The sequence below is a fragment of the Ochotona princeps genome, chromosome 18 (assembly GCF_030435755.1).
Source record: "Ochotona princeps isolate mOchPri1 chromosome 18, mOchPri1.hap1, whole genome shotgun sequence".
NCBI lineage: Eukaryota > Metazoa > Chordata > Mammalia > Lagomorpha > Ochotonidae > Ochotona > Ochotona princeps.
Genome location: NC_080849.1, coordinates 15105482 through 15122004, shown reverse-complemented (window position 1 = coordinate 15122004; position 16523 = coordinate 15105482).

Sequence of the window (16523 nt, the reverse complement as noted above, 5' to 3'; positions counted from 1 at the left end):
AAGGTGTAAATTCCAGGCCACGAGAGTCATTCAGGCACAATTGATGCTTTGTGGTGCTGGGTGAAGAGGAGATGTCTTCTCCTATTTCCAGGAACAATAACCATATTTCTAAAAGGTTGCCATGAGCTTTCGTTTGCGAAGTCTCATCAATTTGGAGTTTTGTCCTTGGGATGAAAATAGACTACTCTCCTCTGTTATTGTGGCAAGCAAATGAACAGCAGACACGTGTGAAAAGGTGGCCTATTTACCATCCCAACAAAGTAAAATGGATTTTCAGAGAGGGCACATGGATATATTTCCATCAAACAGCACATTTGCGATGCTAACACGGGCAGGCATTCTTTGGGCTGAATCTGAGCTTTATTTTTTCATTGTCATTTTGCTTCTTTCTGGGCCACAAATGGTTAAACATATTACAATTCAGAATTTTGTAATTTAACAGCAGAAAGCATACAAATAGACAAACACATAAAGAAAGATTGTGTAAGTCAACTTTTCTTCTTCCATTTCTGTATAGCACCCATCCGACTCAAACATGTAAATTACTTGGGATTCAATCAGTTTCATGCCTCTCCTTGTGCATTGAATAGATTCCCAGCAATTTACCACATTGAACCTCAGGTTCTATATCCCATGTTCTGGTCCATACTTGCTTAATCTATTGAGGAGATCTCTACAAAATGCAACTGCTTAAATATACATTAATGCTCATGACTGTGACTGAGAAAACTCTACCAGTAATGTAAAGGTTACAAGCTACAGTGTTTGTATAATTTGAAAACTAAAGAATATCTTACTATTTGGTATGTATTTCAGGACAAAAACCTACAATAAGAGTCAAACTGCTTCTCTGTCCTTACTCCCTGCTTTTCTCAGTATAGTTTATAATGTCCACTGGTACAAAAATTGTGACTTCTGGGTGGGAGGTTGGGTGGGGCTTTTCCCTTTGTTACTCCCCTAACCCCAGATACAGGGAAAAATGATAATATTAGTGTGGAAACAATGGTATTACCCACTTTCACCCTGTAGCCCTTGTCCCTTTGCACCCTAATCAACTAAGTAAAAACAAATACTCTTTAGAACTAACGAAGTGGGAAAAAAAAGGTCAGAAAAATAATTTTTCCTACTTCTATCATTAAATATTTCAATGCAGTTTGAGACTATGCAAAAAAAAAAACCCAAAAATTGTGACTTCAAGAACAGTTTAGTGTTACACCAAGACCTTAGAATTTTGTTAAATTATATTTTATTAATTTTCTTTTTTTAATTTAACCTCTCTTTATTTATCATGGGAACTTATCTATCATACAGATCATTAACTCTTCAGAAAATAACAGCCAGTTACTAACCAGCTTTTATAGGAATGCTATACTTCTGCAAAGAACAAGGCTTCCATAAAACTGGTTCTGTCTTTTGTCTTCTCCACCTCTTTTGAAAATATCTATGTTTCACTGCTCGCTGCTGAAGCCAGACCAAATGCTGTTCTGCTGTGGGTCCATAAAGATCCAAGAGGAAGGAATTTCTGAGGAGAGAGCAAGATATTCCTGCTTGCTGCTCCCAAAACAGCTTCTAGTACCAACGACCTTATAGGACACAACTGATACCCAAATAAATGCCCTTGGTCAAAAAATCAAAATGAAAAGCAGTTAGACCTATATTAGAACATGCAACACGGTGGTACAAAAACTAAAATCAAACTGTACTCTTGATCTGTGAAAAAGGCTATGTTTGCCTTCAAGATAGTAACTAGAAATAAAGAAAATGCTACACTCTTCTTTGCCAAGGCCAGCTGTAGTGCTGTTAGACTGGATTTTCTTACCCCCTCTGGCCATTTTAGCCATGCTGTTTCTCTCTTTATGTAGAAATGTTTATAGTTAACAAGATCACTTTCTAAATTTACTAATTAAAAATGTCATCTTTCTTTTCCATTGCTTGGTTGATAAGGCAGTAAATAATCTGGGAAAATATGGTAGCATAAAAAATTGACCATATTATATCAAGAGGAGCTTTGAAAAATACATTTTCCATTAGGAAACAATGGGTCACAGTAAATTCATGCGCTGCAATCACACACCAGGGCAGCTTGTTTGCTTAGTTTATTTATGATTTACTACCATCTTAAAGACCCATGGAATGGGAAGAAAATGCAAGTCTAACACAGAGGTGTTGAGAAGGTCCCATGTGAGTGAAACAGCCAGTCTATCTCTGACTCCATGTGAAACACAGAGGTGTTGAGAGGGTTTCAAGCAGCTAAAATGGCAAGATGTACTCTGTCTGAAAGATACTTGCTCTTTCCCCATTAACTAGGTCAGCTTTAACCTCTTACAGGTAGAAATTTATTTCCTTCAGCATTAGTTTCTCTCTACCAAGATTTTAAAAATTTTTAATTAGTGCATCAATATATTGTCAAAGAAAGATTCATCTCTTCTTATCTTAAATATAAATGTTCTCTATATAACAGTATTTCAATTTGTGGACAAATTAAATTGGAACATAAATTTATCTTGGTGTCAAACAAGTTTGAAATCATGCCTGCTTTTGCTAAGAACTTTTGGGATAACGCCTTTGGATTTGAATATGTTTGCTTCATTGTCCACATTAAATAAAAAGTGTTGTTTGAAACACATTGTTTTGGAATATTACCCATATTATTTTAAAAAAATATAAGAGTAAACCAAACATATTCGGATGGGTATGGCAAAAGGAGGAGAAAAATTAAAATAACATTACAAGTCCTCCCACTCAAGTAGAATCTTAGCCATTATTTCGAAAAAAATTTGGTTTAGAGTTAGAAATATTGTCTTGTTCTTTTTAAGTCATGATTAAAGAAAAATAATTTCTGTGTTACCTTCAATTTCTGAATTACTTTATTGAACAGCTATATTTTTATTTTTGGCTGTTTCTTCATTTTGTGACCATATATAGCGGTGTTATGAACAGCTGAAATGTATAAATGCAATTATTTTATATTTATTGTCAGATTCATTTACTAAAGGTACATACCAATTCAGAGTGCCATCAGAGACTTTTGAAAATATCATTTTCTCTTATCTTTAGCATGCGTGTTAAACACTTCAAAAGAATTTAATAGATAAAAAATACGTCTTTGAAAATTTAGATTTTTTCTAATGAGGAGAAATGTTTTTCTTCATATTTCTTTTCTAAATGATTTTCCCTCTGAATTTGAATAATTATTGGCAGCTCTTATTAGATATCTAAAATTTTTTTAAGGGTCAAGCCTCCTTTAAAATGAATGTATTTTTATAAGTTGAATATGTCTTTCTTTTCATATTTTCTTCTACTTTTTCCCCTACATTTCACTTAATTCAAATTCCTCATTCTGATTGTCAAGAAAGCAAAGGCTATTGACCTTTTGTGTGTGTGTGTGTGTGTGTGTGCGCATGTGTGTGTGTATTTGTGCCTGTGAGGAATTTATTGTGTTGAGCTATTCTTGGTGATCATTTTGAGTTTTGGTTTTTTGTTTTTCTCTTTTTTTGTTCGTTTTGTCTTTTTTGAGGCTCAGATTATGTAGTTGCCCATAGGACAAAGTCTGCTCGCAGCTAGAATTGCTTGCTGATGATTTCACCCTGCACCAGGAACCCAGAGTGACCTGTCAGCCTAGTTACTAACTCTAAGCACTCATGGAAAGGCCTGGAGAATGTGGTGAACAAAAACCCCGCATGCTTTAGCAGACCTTCCTTTCATCCCATGACACATTGCGCTGACTGGTGAAACAAGAATAGAGGAGATATGAGAGGAAGAGCACAACGTTGCCTTCTTGGCCACACACTTTTCATTCCCAAAGTATAACATTCATGTCTGTTTGCTAAGTTCAGGAGAGAGATAATGAGAAACAGGTGACAGCCTTGAAAGCATCACACAATCAGTTCCCTGAGCAACTGAGGGCTCTCTAAGATGATGCCCTGAGCATGTGCAAGGGAAATTGAAAGGAGCGTAAAGGCAGAAAACAGATCCAAGTCATGTCTGGAGTGAAGGATGTAGTACAGCAGAACACAGATGAGCCTTTAGGGTGGTAACTGAGCAGCATCTGTGATTTCAACAGCTACGTACTGGATGGAGATGAGAGTCTGCCTACTTTATGCTCTTCTCTCTCTTTTTGTCTCCTTCCATCTCCTAAGAGTTGGAGCCTGTTGATTTACTTTAACTGTATCAGAGGTAATGGGTCAGAGATAGGGTCTGGGCTTCATGACAAGATGGAACTGGTTGTGAGTCCAAGGGTAAACGACTTATTTCCTTAAGACTCAACATCCTCAACTATGAAGTGGAAAGAACAGAAATTTACCTGCCCAGGTTGTTGTGAACATTAGAAGTAATGATTAAGACGTCTGGCTCAGATCTTTGCAAATGATGAAGTCCAGGCAATGGTCTTCCACTTGCTGTGACTGTTTTGGTTAATGTACAGGGTTAGATGCTAAGCCTTGACTTTGCGCTGTATCAGAAATTGCCATTTGGGAAACAGAGCTTGGATTTAAGTGTGCAGAAGCCATTAATTCTTTTTGCAATGTTTGAGACAAAATGGGATATATGTATTTTTCCTATTGGTCTTGTTTTCATTATACAAAATACTTTCTGCTTATCTATATTACCAATATAACATATTTTTGCAGAATAAATTGTATTACAAAGGGGAAGAAGGAATTTCCAACATCACTGTTGAACCATTTATGAGGTTAAGAAGCCTTAGTGATGGTTTAACTCAGCTTTATACCCCTGGAAATAGTGACAGTGTTAGCATATCGGAAATGACGTGCAGCATCAATATTGTTGAGCTAAAACGAACAGTCACTCATATACCTGTAAACTAGATCTTCCCTAAGGACCTGAATGTTATTAAATTAGAAAGTGAACTTGAAACAGTACTGAAATTCAGAACTATATTGCCCTCATATTTAAAAAAAAGCATAGAACACATCAGGAAATCAGTAAAAAAAGAAAAAGCAGAGATCAGATATTCCTGTCTGTTGCAGTTGGCCCCATAAAGAGGGACTAGTCAGGAGTCTCTTGCCATCCCTTCGGAAGATGGAAAGCACTAACAGGGAACCATAGTCAACATGACTGAAAATGGATTGCCAATCATAAATTAAAATTAAGGAGTTTAAATATGATATGAAATCATTTAATCTTAATGATTTGTTCTGGTTCTCAGAGGCAATTATTTACTAACACTTATGTTTATTGCTCTTCTGACTTTTTAAAATTACAGTAAACCCCAAATTCAATTATACACTCTAGTATATATTTCAAGCAATAGTACTGTAAATAAAAGGAAAACTAATTAATAAACTGCTTAGTCTAGCAGACCTAAATCAAGTACAATGGCAAACATTGAATAACTGGATCAAGGTCTGAAAGCTGCGGAAAAGATCCATCTGGTGACCCTGGAAAATCTGAAGACTGGAAGCAATGGGCACTTTTCTTAAAAAAATTAAAAATCTGTATATATATATAATATAATGTGCTCTTTGATAAATGACTTCTAGCAGGTTAGGCAAATTGTAATTTTCTCTCATTAGGGGAGGTTAAAAACATATATTTGAAAACTGAACCTTTCCCATCAAGCAATCAGGGTTGTGGTTTGCCAGTGAAAATTCTATTGTTTTGGGAGTTTTTATCTCCCTTATCATCCCCAGCCGGCACATGCTTCTGAAATCATAGAGGCTGATCCAGCTGTGTTTGGGGTTCCTTAAACATCACACTATTCCTCAAATGTTTGGGGTTTGACAAAAACCCCAAATGCATTTGGCCAAGCACGTTTTCCCTTGATTTTTAAACACATGTGGGTTTTATGGGAAATTTAATCCATGTGTTTTTGATTCCTTTACACTTAACTCATCAAAATGTTGTTGTGTAAGGTCTCTTTGATGTCCAAGAAGCTTTGCAAGCTCTTTTTTTTTTTTTATGGGACACTTTAATCCTTTTTTCTTAGAAACAGGAAGTTGCATGATGCCAAGAAAAAAAAATAAACGCCCACATAATATGGTGGTGTTTGATTGAACATTATAAAACCCTAGGGTTCAATTTAGTCCAGAATTTGAGTGAAATAATTCTACTGATCATTAATTCCTTGTTAACTTTGTTTCTTCTGGGTGGTTTTTGAAATAACAAAAGGTTGTATTTTTCCTCACGAGCATATTTAAATGCAATAGAAAATAATAAAAAGTTTCTAAATGAATGATGATGGTTTATAGATGATGTTGGCATGTTGACTTATTTAAATCCTGTATAAGATGCCCTAGATATTGAGGGTCATTTCAACCTGCTCTGTTTGTCAGATGGACAAGTTAGACTACATAAGCTAAACAACTTTTCCCAGATCACCCAACTGGTAAGAGAGAGAGCTCAGAATGCAAAGCGTTTACCTAAAATACCAGCGATTTGATTTTCAATGATTTTCATGTTATCTTCTCTCATATAGCCACACCCTTCACAGCAACACCATGTTTCCTAGCAGGCTGTTTGTGCACTGTGTGATCCATCTTTGTGTTTCCTGAAGCTCTACACTACTGCCTTCTTCAGGGTTGTTGCTCAGTAGATAACAAATCTTACTTCCTCTCTATCTCAAATGAAAATGTGAGTTTATATACAGAAAATCTGGATATAAACTGAGTTTTGCATGACTGTGAGGCCCAGAAATTTTATAAGAGACTAAGAGGATTTAGAACACTTGGCCAATGTCAGCTCTGAGGGGCAGGGAGCCAGGAAGACTTCTAGGTGTTCTAAGGTAGCTTTAAGAGCTTGCCTTGGAAAAAGCAACTGTACTGCACTCAAAACTTTGAATTATATGGTGATTTAACTTTTCATGGCACTATCCATCATACATCTAGCAACACAAGCCAATGATGCAAACCTCAATACTGAAAGTCTTAGTGTTGAGTGGAAAACTTCAGGCGTGTTGAAAACATGGGAAGAGCAAGAACACTAAGACAACAGGAAGACTAGGCAATTGTTTTGCTTCACGACACAGAAGGCTTTGGAAGGTCTGTCATGGTTACTCTTTCATGCCATTTTTATTTTGGAACTTTAAATTTGCAGGAAATTTGCAAAAAAAAGCATAGAGTTCCTATTTACTTCTACCTGTCCCTGACATATGTGTCAGAAACCAAGATACATTGGTGCATAATAAAGCCTGTGAATGAAACCGTAGACTTCCCTTGGATTTCCCCAGTCTTCATACTACTAGCGTTTTCTGTAGTCTGTGGTAGTTTCCCCGTTTTTTTCTTGTTTATCATTTGCAATTACATTTTAAGAGGAAAGAGAGTCACCTTCATCCTTAGTGTGTGTGTGTGTGTGTACGGGATTGTGTATAAATGAATGATAGTGCATATGAATCCATGTATGAAAGTGCAGAGATGCAGAATGGTCAGGGGAGGCTCTCCAGAGGTGATGCTTAAACAGAGACGTAAATTAATTGATGAGGACCAAAGGACAGAAAGAGTTAGGAAAGTAGATTCAGTGTAGAGGCAGTAGCAAGTACATAGTCCCCGCTGCGGGAAAAGGTTCTGTGTTTTTGAGAGGTCATGAAAGGCAAGCATGGCTAGAGGCCAATGTCAGGACTGCATGGTCAGCAAGAAATTAAAAAGCTCTGTGAGGTAGGCTAGAACCAGATTATGCAAGGCTCAGAGACCGTTTCCCACATGTCATTTCCTTCCTGGATGACATATTTTGTACCTTTTACAAATTAGAAATAAAAATGATTCCCCCAAGTTGGCCCTAGGTGGAATTAGCTATGGCCACTTCCATCCTGACCACATGGATTGACCCACTTTCACTCTCGACAGGTAGATATCTGGCTGACCTCTGAGATCATCCCACAACACCTGCTTTTCCATGTGAAGGCCTGTCGGAATGTACTGAGAGGAGTTATCTTTTATAGCCATCAGGATTCTCAATGATATATTAGCTGTGGATATTTCCTTTCCCCTGGAAACCAACCCCTATCCTATCCCTCAATTTCCCTATCAATCAAATCTATGTAAGTCACCAAGTATGATAGCATTCAAGTGCATACTATCATTGTTTTGGTGGGCTGAAAGATTGGATGTCTAGTAAGAGGTGTTCAAAAAACTGTACACCCTCCAGCTGAATATTTCTTCTCCAAATTCCTGTTCTGAAGAAATACACCATCTCTTGAGTTCCTGCTATTGATCTGTCTAGGTCATGATCTGAACACCTCCCCTATAATGACCTTTGTTTCATATGTGGGGTCCAACATGAATAGGCGTTCTTGAGCCTTCTGTAGAATTTCTTCTGCAGAAACTGTCAAATATATAAAGTTGGAGAGTTTCAAACGCAATAAGTACAACTTCAGCCCCTGCTCTCAAAAGAGCTCTTCAAATCTTCTATCATCCACAAAATAAAGCATATAAATTGGAATTGATTTTTATAAAACCTTCATAAAAATAAATCTAAACATGTGGGAACATCTGTTGGATGGCTCAGGAATTTTATTTTTTATTGTTTTTGAGGGAGTCCAGGTTTGAAGATCTGGAACCAATTAAAATTGGCAATGTGCAAAATTAATCAGATATACAGATAAACACACAGGAAGCGACCATCACAAAGGTAATTTTCTTGGTTATAATTTCCCACACCAACCTCCCAATGTAAGAGCGATAGGTGTGATCAGTACTTCTGAGACATGCATTCCTAGTTTGAAGTCTGGATTTATCACTCATTATCTCTGTGATCTTGGAGAAGTTACTAATCTTCAGTTTACATATCTTTTAAATGGAGGTAACATTTGTGCTATTCAGAATGATCGTAAATATTAAGTGGGATCATTCATATCACAGGCTAATGTAATGTCTTTCTTATTTTAAATGACCAATAAAACGGAGCCATCAAGATAATCATTATTGCTAATAAGATAAAATATGTATTGCACGTACTCTATGTAAAGTTTCCCAGTACAGGAGGGACTGAAAAAAGAATTCAACATAGTTTCTGCTTGTAGAACTGGGACTTCTCTGTGCAGAAGGTTAATGATCGGTAGGTGATTGAAGTACAAAAGTTAAGAAAAAAAAATTAGAAAACGACGAGCTATCAGAATCACACAAACAGAAAGGAACATCTCTGAAAGAAGTACAGGAGCCACATAGCATAGAGAGCATTCTATTGCTGAGCTCAGCAATTACACAGTTGTAAATTATATCTTAAAGATCACATCAACAAACGTATTGTTAAATGAATCGTTATGCTTAATAAAAGTGAGATTTTGATAAGAAGATAGTATGGAGACAGTTAACAAGCATTAGCCAGATGAATTAAGGACAGTAAAGCATACTGAATCGACTAAAGCCCTTCACAAATTAGAAGTTCTTTTCTCCTGAGAAATTCTTGTCATGGGTTGTAATATTTTCGTTAGACTTTGATAGCTGCTCTCACTCAGCAGCTCAGATCTTGTGGAGAGCTTGTGGTAGGGCCAGCGGCATCCGAGATGAGCATGTATCAGTATTGTAACACCTTAAGGCCTATCGCCCTTACAAAACCCTTGTCACTTTAGTTTAATTGCAAATTCCCTGGAGAGCCTCCTCTAATGACCCATTTACATTAAAGCTTTTAAATTAGATTTCAATCTTAATTTCACTTGAAATGTTACCCTGGAGTAATCATTCTATTATAAATCATTTTATTTGATTTTATGGAATTGCTCAATTACAAGAGAAGTATTGAAATAAAGTGCAGCTATATTGAGAAAAGCAGAGAGACAAAAGCCGAGTCTGTTTGACTTTGGGAAAATGTTATCAGTCAGGGCAAAACTTGGTCATTTATAAGCCACACAATGTTGTACAGTACTGAAGGCGGAGAGCAATTTTGTGGTAGAGATGATTGGAGCACTGTGACAGTTTGAATGGCTAGTGGGGCTTGAACTTGGGAAGGAGGCATAGGAGAATGTCAAGATCATTCTAGATCTAGGTGGGCTGCTTTTTTTTTTTCCTTCTGGAGAAATTGCTGACTCAAAGAGGCCACCTTGAATGACTAAGCGGCATTTCAGAAACTTGCTCCTTGATTCCCATTTGTCAGCGTGGGCTCTCGGGTCTCCTTAGGGTGACGGCTCTTCACTATGTTGTCTGTTTTATTGAGGCTTCCCTCTCTGCCTTGAAATTTTTCCACAATCTCAACATGAAAAGGATCATCATGGCTTTCTAACTTGCCTTGCTGGGGGAGGGGTGTCAAATGTTCTTTATTTTTGAAGGTATACCATGTTGCTTTCTTCAGTTTAATTTGGAGAGGAAGAGAAGACCAAACAGGACTTCTGTATTCATAATAAGCAGACAAATCTTGTAGGATATTGCAAATATAAATAGTCTGACCTCTGAATTGAACCAAAAGAGGCCACTAACATCTAGAGTGAAGTGATTTCTCACTTTAAGTTTGGTAACAATTTTGCTTACTAGCAGAGCAAGAACTTTTCCGAGCTAGGAAATCCAATGTAGTTCCTTTCTACAATGTCAATATTTCACTCTGCAAATACGGGCTTCTTTCAAGACTCATAAGAGATTTATTTAAGATTCTTTGTAAAGAAACAGATGATGATGGCTAGCAACAACTCACTTGGGATTGGCATTGTTGCTTAGTGGTAAGCTGCAGGCCAGGACGCCAGCATACCGTAAGAGCACTGGTTCCTGTCTCAGTTGCTCCACTTCTGATAGTTTTGCTTTGAATGGGCTGAAAACAAACAGAAAATGGTCCAAGTGCTTGGGCCTGTGGATTCACGTGGGAGAGCTGCAAGAAGCTGACGGCTCCTGGCTTCCTTCTGGCCCAGCCCTTTGCTGTGGTGGCCATTTAGGAAGTGAATCAGTGGATGGATGATCTCTATCTCTCATTTTTTCTCTTTCTTTCTATAATTCTACCTTTCAAATGAATACAATCAATCTATAAGGCAAAATTCATCAAATGCAAATAAAAGAGTTGATTAAAGCAACAATTCACTATATTTGTCAGGCATTATCCTAAAGTACAGACCCTGTCACTTGTAATTTTTTCAGATTTTCCCATATGGTCTGGCACCCAGTCAATGTTTATAAATGAGTTGTTTGTAGTTAAAATATATATTGACTGTTTGATCCAAGGATTTTTTTTATATTCATACATCATTCATTTAGGAACTATTGACTTGGCATGTAGGCAGGTACCCATGACTAAGCACTCTTTCAGGCATTGGGGACTACAACGATTTACAGGGAAACAAAAAGCCCATGATCTTAATCTGCTGACATGTTATTAAAACTTTCCACAGGGCCTGGCGTGGTGGCCTAGTGGCTAAAGTCCTCGCCTTGAACACCCCAGGATCCCATATGGGCGCTGGTTCTAATCCCGGCAGCTCCGCTTCCCATCCAGCTCCCAGTTTGTGGCCTGGGAAAGCAGTCGAGGATGGCCCAAAGCCTTGGGACCCTGCACCCATGTGGGAGACCTGGAGGAGGTTCCTGGCTCCTGGCTTCAGATCAGCGCAGAACCAGTCATTACGGTCATTTGGGGAGTGAATCATTGGACAGAAGATCTTCCTTTCTGTCTCTCCTCCTCCTCTGTATATCTGACTTTGCAGTAAAAATAAAATAAATCTTAAAAAACAAAACAAAAACTTTCCACAGTCTTCTTACTTTTTGCTCTCTTCTGAGAGATGTGTTAAAATATTTTAGTATAGTTATTATTTTAAAAGTTTTATTCACCTATATTCATTCTACTTGAAAGAAGAAAGAGAAGGAGAGAGAAATATCTTCCACCTGCTTGTTCATTCTCCAAATGCTGTCAGTCAAAGCTGGGTCAGTTCAAAGCCAAGATCCTGGAACCCATTAGAATGAATGACAGGGTCCCAAGTACTTGAACCGTAAGTGTTGCCTCCCAGAGTGCACATCAGTGAGAAGCTGGATTGGAGGTTGATTAGCTGAGACTTGAACCAAAGAGGATATGGACATCCCAAGTGATGACTGACTAGCTGTCCCAAAGACCTGTACCCCATATGACTGTAAATATGGTGTTTTCTGTTGAGCATCCTATGAATTTCTGCCTTAACTCTTTAGGTTAACATCTTAAGTGAAGACAAACATTGCTGATAAAGTGTGTTAGTGAACTGCTTCTATTATTTGTAGGAATGGCACTACCTTGATGATTTTTTTTTTCTTTAAGTATATGCTGTCTGCTGTCCAGTATGGAGAGGTTAACCTTATTTTAGTCATACAGAAATATCTTTTAGTGGTATCTTGTTTTTAAATTTTGTGTTCTCTTTATTTTAAAATGATTTATCTTAAATGATTTATTTTAAAATGACTTAAATAAAATGAAATTGTACTTTCATTCAAACTTGTAAACATTACTATTAATTAGCCACATAATAATGACTCAAAAGTTCCTGAATTATTAGTCCCTAACCAGAGCACAACTTTTGAGGAACAGTCCAGAAAAGCAAACAAAATCAACAAAGGACAAGGCAGAGGAAATTACAACAATATGGAAATAGTTGTGTGTACCTCAAGAGTACTAGTTATTCGCACAAGAATGGATTGGAGTGGCTTTCTGATCTCCCCTGATCCGTGCATCTGTCATACTGCTGTATCACTCCATCAGCTGTGCCTAATGGCTAATTATAGAGATTGATTATGGAACCATGCCACAGTAAACTGGTTAGATCGTATTTAGCTGTCTCTGCATTATAAATTGCCTTCTATAGTGTATGGCTTTGTCTATATTCAGAAAAGAAAAACCTATTATAAAGAAGTTCGTGAGCAGGGGCCTGATGGTAGCCTAGTGGCATGTGCTGGGATCCCATATGGGCTCTAGTTCATGTCCTTGCTTGGAATGTGCTGGGGATCCTGAACGGGCTCTGGTTCATGTCCTCCCTGCTCTATTTCCCATCCATCTCCCTGCGTGTGGCCTGGAATGCAGTGGAGAATGGCCCAAAACCTTGGGAACTTGCACATGTGTGGCAGACCTGGAGGAGGTTCCTGGCTTCAAATTGGCTCAGCTCCAGTTGTTGCTGCTGCTTGGGGAGTGAATCAGTGGATGGAAGATCTTTTTCCCTGTATCTCCTTCTCTCTGTATATCTGCCTTTCCAATAAAAATAAAGAAATCTTTTAAAGAAAAATGTGTGTATGCAGCATGAGGCTCCCAAACCATAGATGCAAAGAAGCTATAGAAGGTGCCACTTCACAGGTCAGATCGTCAGTGGGTGTATTATTAGCAGGCACATATTGTATCTTCTTAAGTAATTCATCATTACCCATAGAGTGTAGTCTTGTTACATTTGCTCTGGAGCCAAATATTGGCCCTGCAACTTTGTTTAATTTTGTTGTCATGAGTTAATAAGCTATTAACCCTGTATCTCAGTTTTCCATCTTTAAAACAAAGACCATAATATGTACTATGGAGGATTTTGTTTTTAAAGAGGGAAAGACAGTAGGCGGATGTGCCATGAGCTGGATGTTGTGGGATGGCGATTTAAGCCACTACCTAGCACATCCACATCTCATGTCGGAGGCTGGTTAAGGTCCAAGCCCCTCTGCTTTCCATCTTCCTCACCACTATGCTTGGGAAGAGCCAGTGGATGACGGCCCAGGTTCTTGGGTCCTTGTCAATCACGTGAAAGGCATGGATGGAACTCTTGGCTCCTAACTTCAGCCTGGCCCTGTGCTAACTGTAGGTATTTGGGGAGCGAAAAAGGGGATGGAAAATCCTCTCTGTCTCCCCTCTCTTTGTCTCTCACTCTGTCTTACTCTTTCTGTCACTCTGGCTTTCAAATAAATAACTAAATATTTCTTTAAAAAAATGAATAATAACTTCTCCCTAAACCAAATTTCTAAATGATATTGCTTAGAAGAGTTTTGCTTGAGCAGAGGGGGGCAGGTAAAAAGCCTCACAGGTGATCTAGTAAGTCAGGCTGTCCTCGGAGATGCTGGACCCCATACGGTCACCCTCTGGAGTCCCAGCAGCTCCATTTCTAATCTGGCTTCATGCTAATGACTGGGAAAAGGCAGACAAGAAGGCCCAAGTATATGGCCTCCTGCCACTACAGGGGAGGTCTGGATCAAGCTCTGGACACCTGGCTTTGGCCTTGACAAGTCTATATCCCCTTCTGAAAAGTAAGCCAGCGGTAGAAGATCTCTGTGTGTCTTCCCCTTCCTTCTCTATAACTGTAACTTTCAAAATGAAAAAAAAAAGTTTTTAAAATGTATAGAATAAATTCTGAAGGAAAAAATAAACCAGAAGCATCACTTTGCTACTGAATGTCATGTCCTATGCCCTTCCTCCATCTTCAGACTTTCAGCCATTGAGCCTGGAGCTCAGCCTTGTCCCACAGAAACTCTAAGTGTGCTTCTGCAGATCAACAGCTTCTTTGGAGCTCCTTCTTTGAAGCTACTATCCAATAACCCAGCAGGTCACCTTCCACATTGTAAAATTAATATTAGGTAACAGGTATTTATTTACCGTGCATTATGCTGGCCAAAACATCTTCGAGATTTTTTTGTTTGTGGACCCAGCCACTTTGTGGTTGAATCACCTCTATTCCTGTTCAGGAAAAATTTGGGTGTTTTCCTTCTTTCAGAATTGACAGATTCCTCTGTGTTGTAAACATGACCTTCATGTTTAAGGGATAAATGGATTTTGAAAGGAGAGCACCCTGTGAGGTTCCTTGGCCTCAAGACATGAAATTTATTATAGCCTCTAAATAGCCTAAATAGTTTTGTTTGTGGGTTATTCCTGAGGGTATGTTTCAATACAGCTTGATTTTTTTCTCAATCGCTGATCTTGTTTATACAATCCAAAATTCAGACGGGGAGAAAAGATGATTATAAATAACTGTGAATTATTATGACAATGGAAGTTTGACATCAGCTTAGGGCAAGACATTTCTCTAGATTTCTTTTCGTCTACAAAGAAAGATTTATTTATTTTCTAGCTGAAAGGCAGAGCTATAGAGGGAGAAGAGAAACAAAAAGAGACAGAGAAAGAGAGGTCTTCCGTCCACTGGTTCACCCCCAAATAGCTGCAACAGATGGAACTGGGCATGTGTGAAGCCAAGGGCCAGGAGCTGCCTCCAGGTCCCCAACATGGGTGCAGGAGCTCAGGTACTTGAACCACCCTCTGTTGCTTTTCCAGGCCATAAGCAGGGAGCTGGATCAGAAGCGAGGCACGTACAACTTGAACTGGTACCCACATAGGACGCCAGTGTTTGCAGATAGAGGCTTAACCTACTGTGCCATGGCACCAGCCCCTCTTCAGCCTTCTTGACAAACTTCTTAGTTTTTTCTCCATTAATAAATTCTTAGCTAAAACCTTTGAAGTTTGAGTGTTAAATTTGGCATCTTGTTATTGATGAGCAAATCATTCTGCTACACCTTGCTTTTCCCTAAGTAGGACAGTTGGTTACATGCAACATAGACTACATGGCATGGCTGCAGTAGAGTTAATTACACATTTGTTAAGATCAGATGGGGTGATACACTGGTAACTTAGCAGGGTCTAGGTCCCTGGATGGTTTCGTTAGCTGTCCTGTTCAACATGTCCTAGATAATAGTTGTCTTCACTGTTCCTTGAGAGAGAAATGTTTATCTTACCTACACCTTTAACATTTTCCATTGTCATATTGCATCATAGAATTTGAAAGACTGTCTTCATTTAGGTTCCACTATTTCTTTGATACTAGAGGGTTAACTACTATGCTGGAAAGATCATGACATACTAATATTAAAAAACCTCGATTTGAATCCAAGACCAAACACATGAGCTCTATGATTTTGAACATGTTATTTATTGTTCTTAGACCCTACTTTCCTAATATTTGAAGAGGATATATTAACATCGATTTCACAGGACTCCTGTAAATTCAGTGTCAGTCACGTGGTGGCAATGTAATTTATTCCAACAATTATATTACCAACGTTAACCTCTAAGATGTTACTGTTGTAGACTGCTTGGATTTTACCTAAAGTGTTTTTAAGTTTCATTGAAGAACAGATGAAGAATGTTTACATATGAAATTGAAACAGCACAGCAAATAAGAATTTATAATTGCTCTCTCAATTTCCATTCTCTACCTCATCTATGTTACCTCTTCCCACTTCAGATTTAGCTTTGAAAGTTAGCATCACTTTTTAAGAAAGTGTTTTACTTAGTTTTTTACTAAGTTCTGACAGGTTTTTATAGATTCTGTATAAATGCCATTATCAGATGTAAGATTAATAAATATTTTTCCTCAGCATGTAACTCCTTTTTATTCTCTTAACGGTGTGATAAGAAGAGCAGATTTTTAAAATTTTGATGAAGTCCAATTTATTACCATTTGCTTCTCTACTTTTTTAATGTGTGTCTATGAAACCAATGTTTAAGCTAAGGTCAAAAAGATTGCTCTTAGATTTGCTTCTGGCAATTTTATATTTTTGAGTTTTATAGCTATGTGTACAATCTGTTGGAGTTGATTGTTACATATAATACGCATACATATTTGATTGTTACAGCGCCATTTGTTAAAGCCTGTTTTTCTCCACTCAAATGTCTTTGCACTTTTG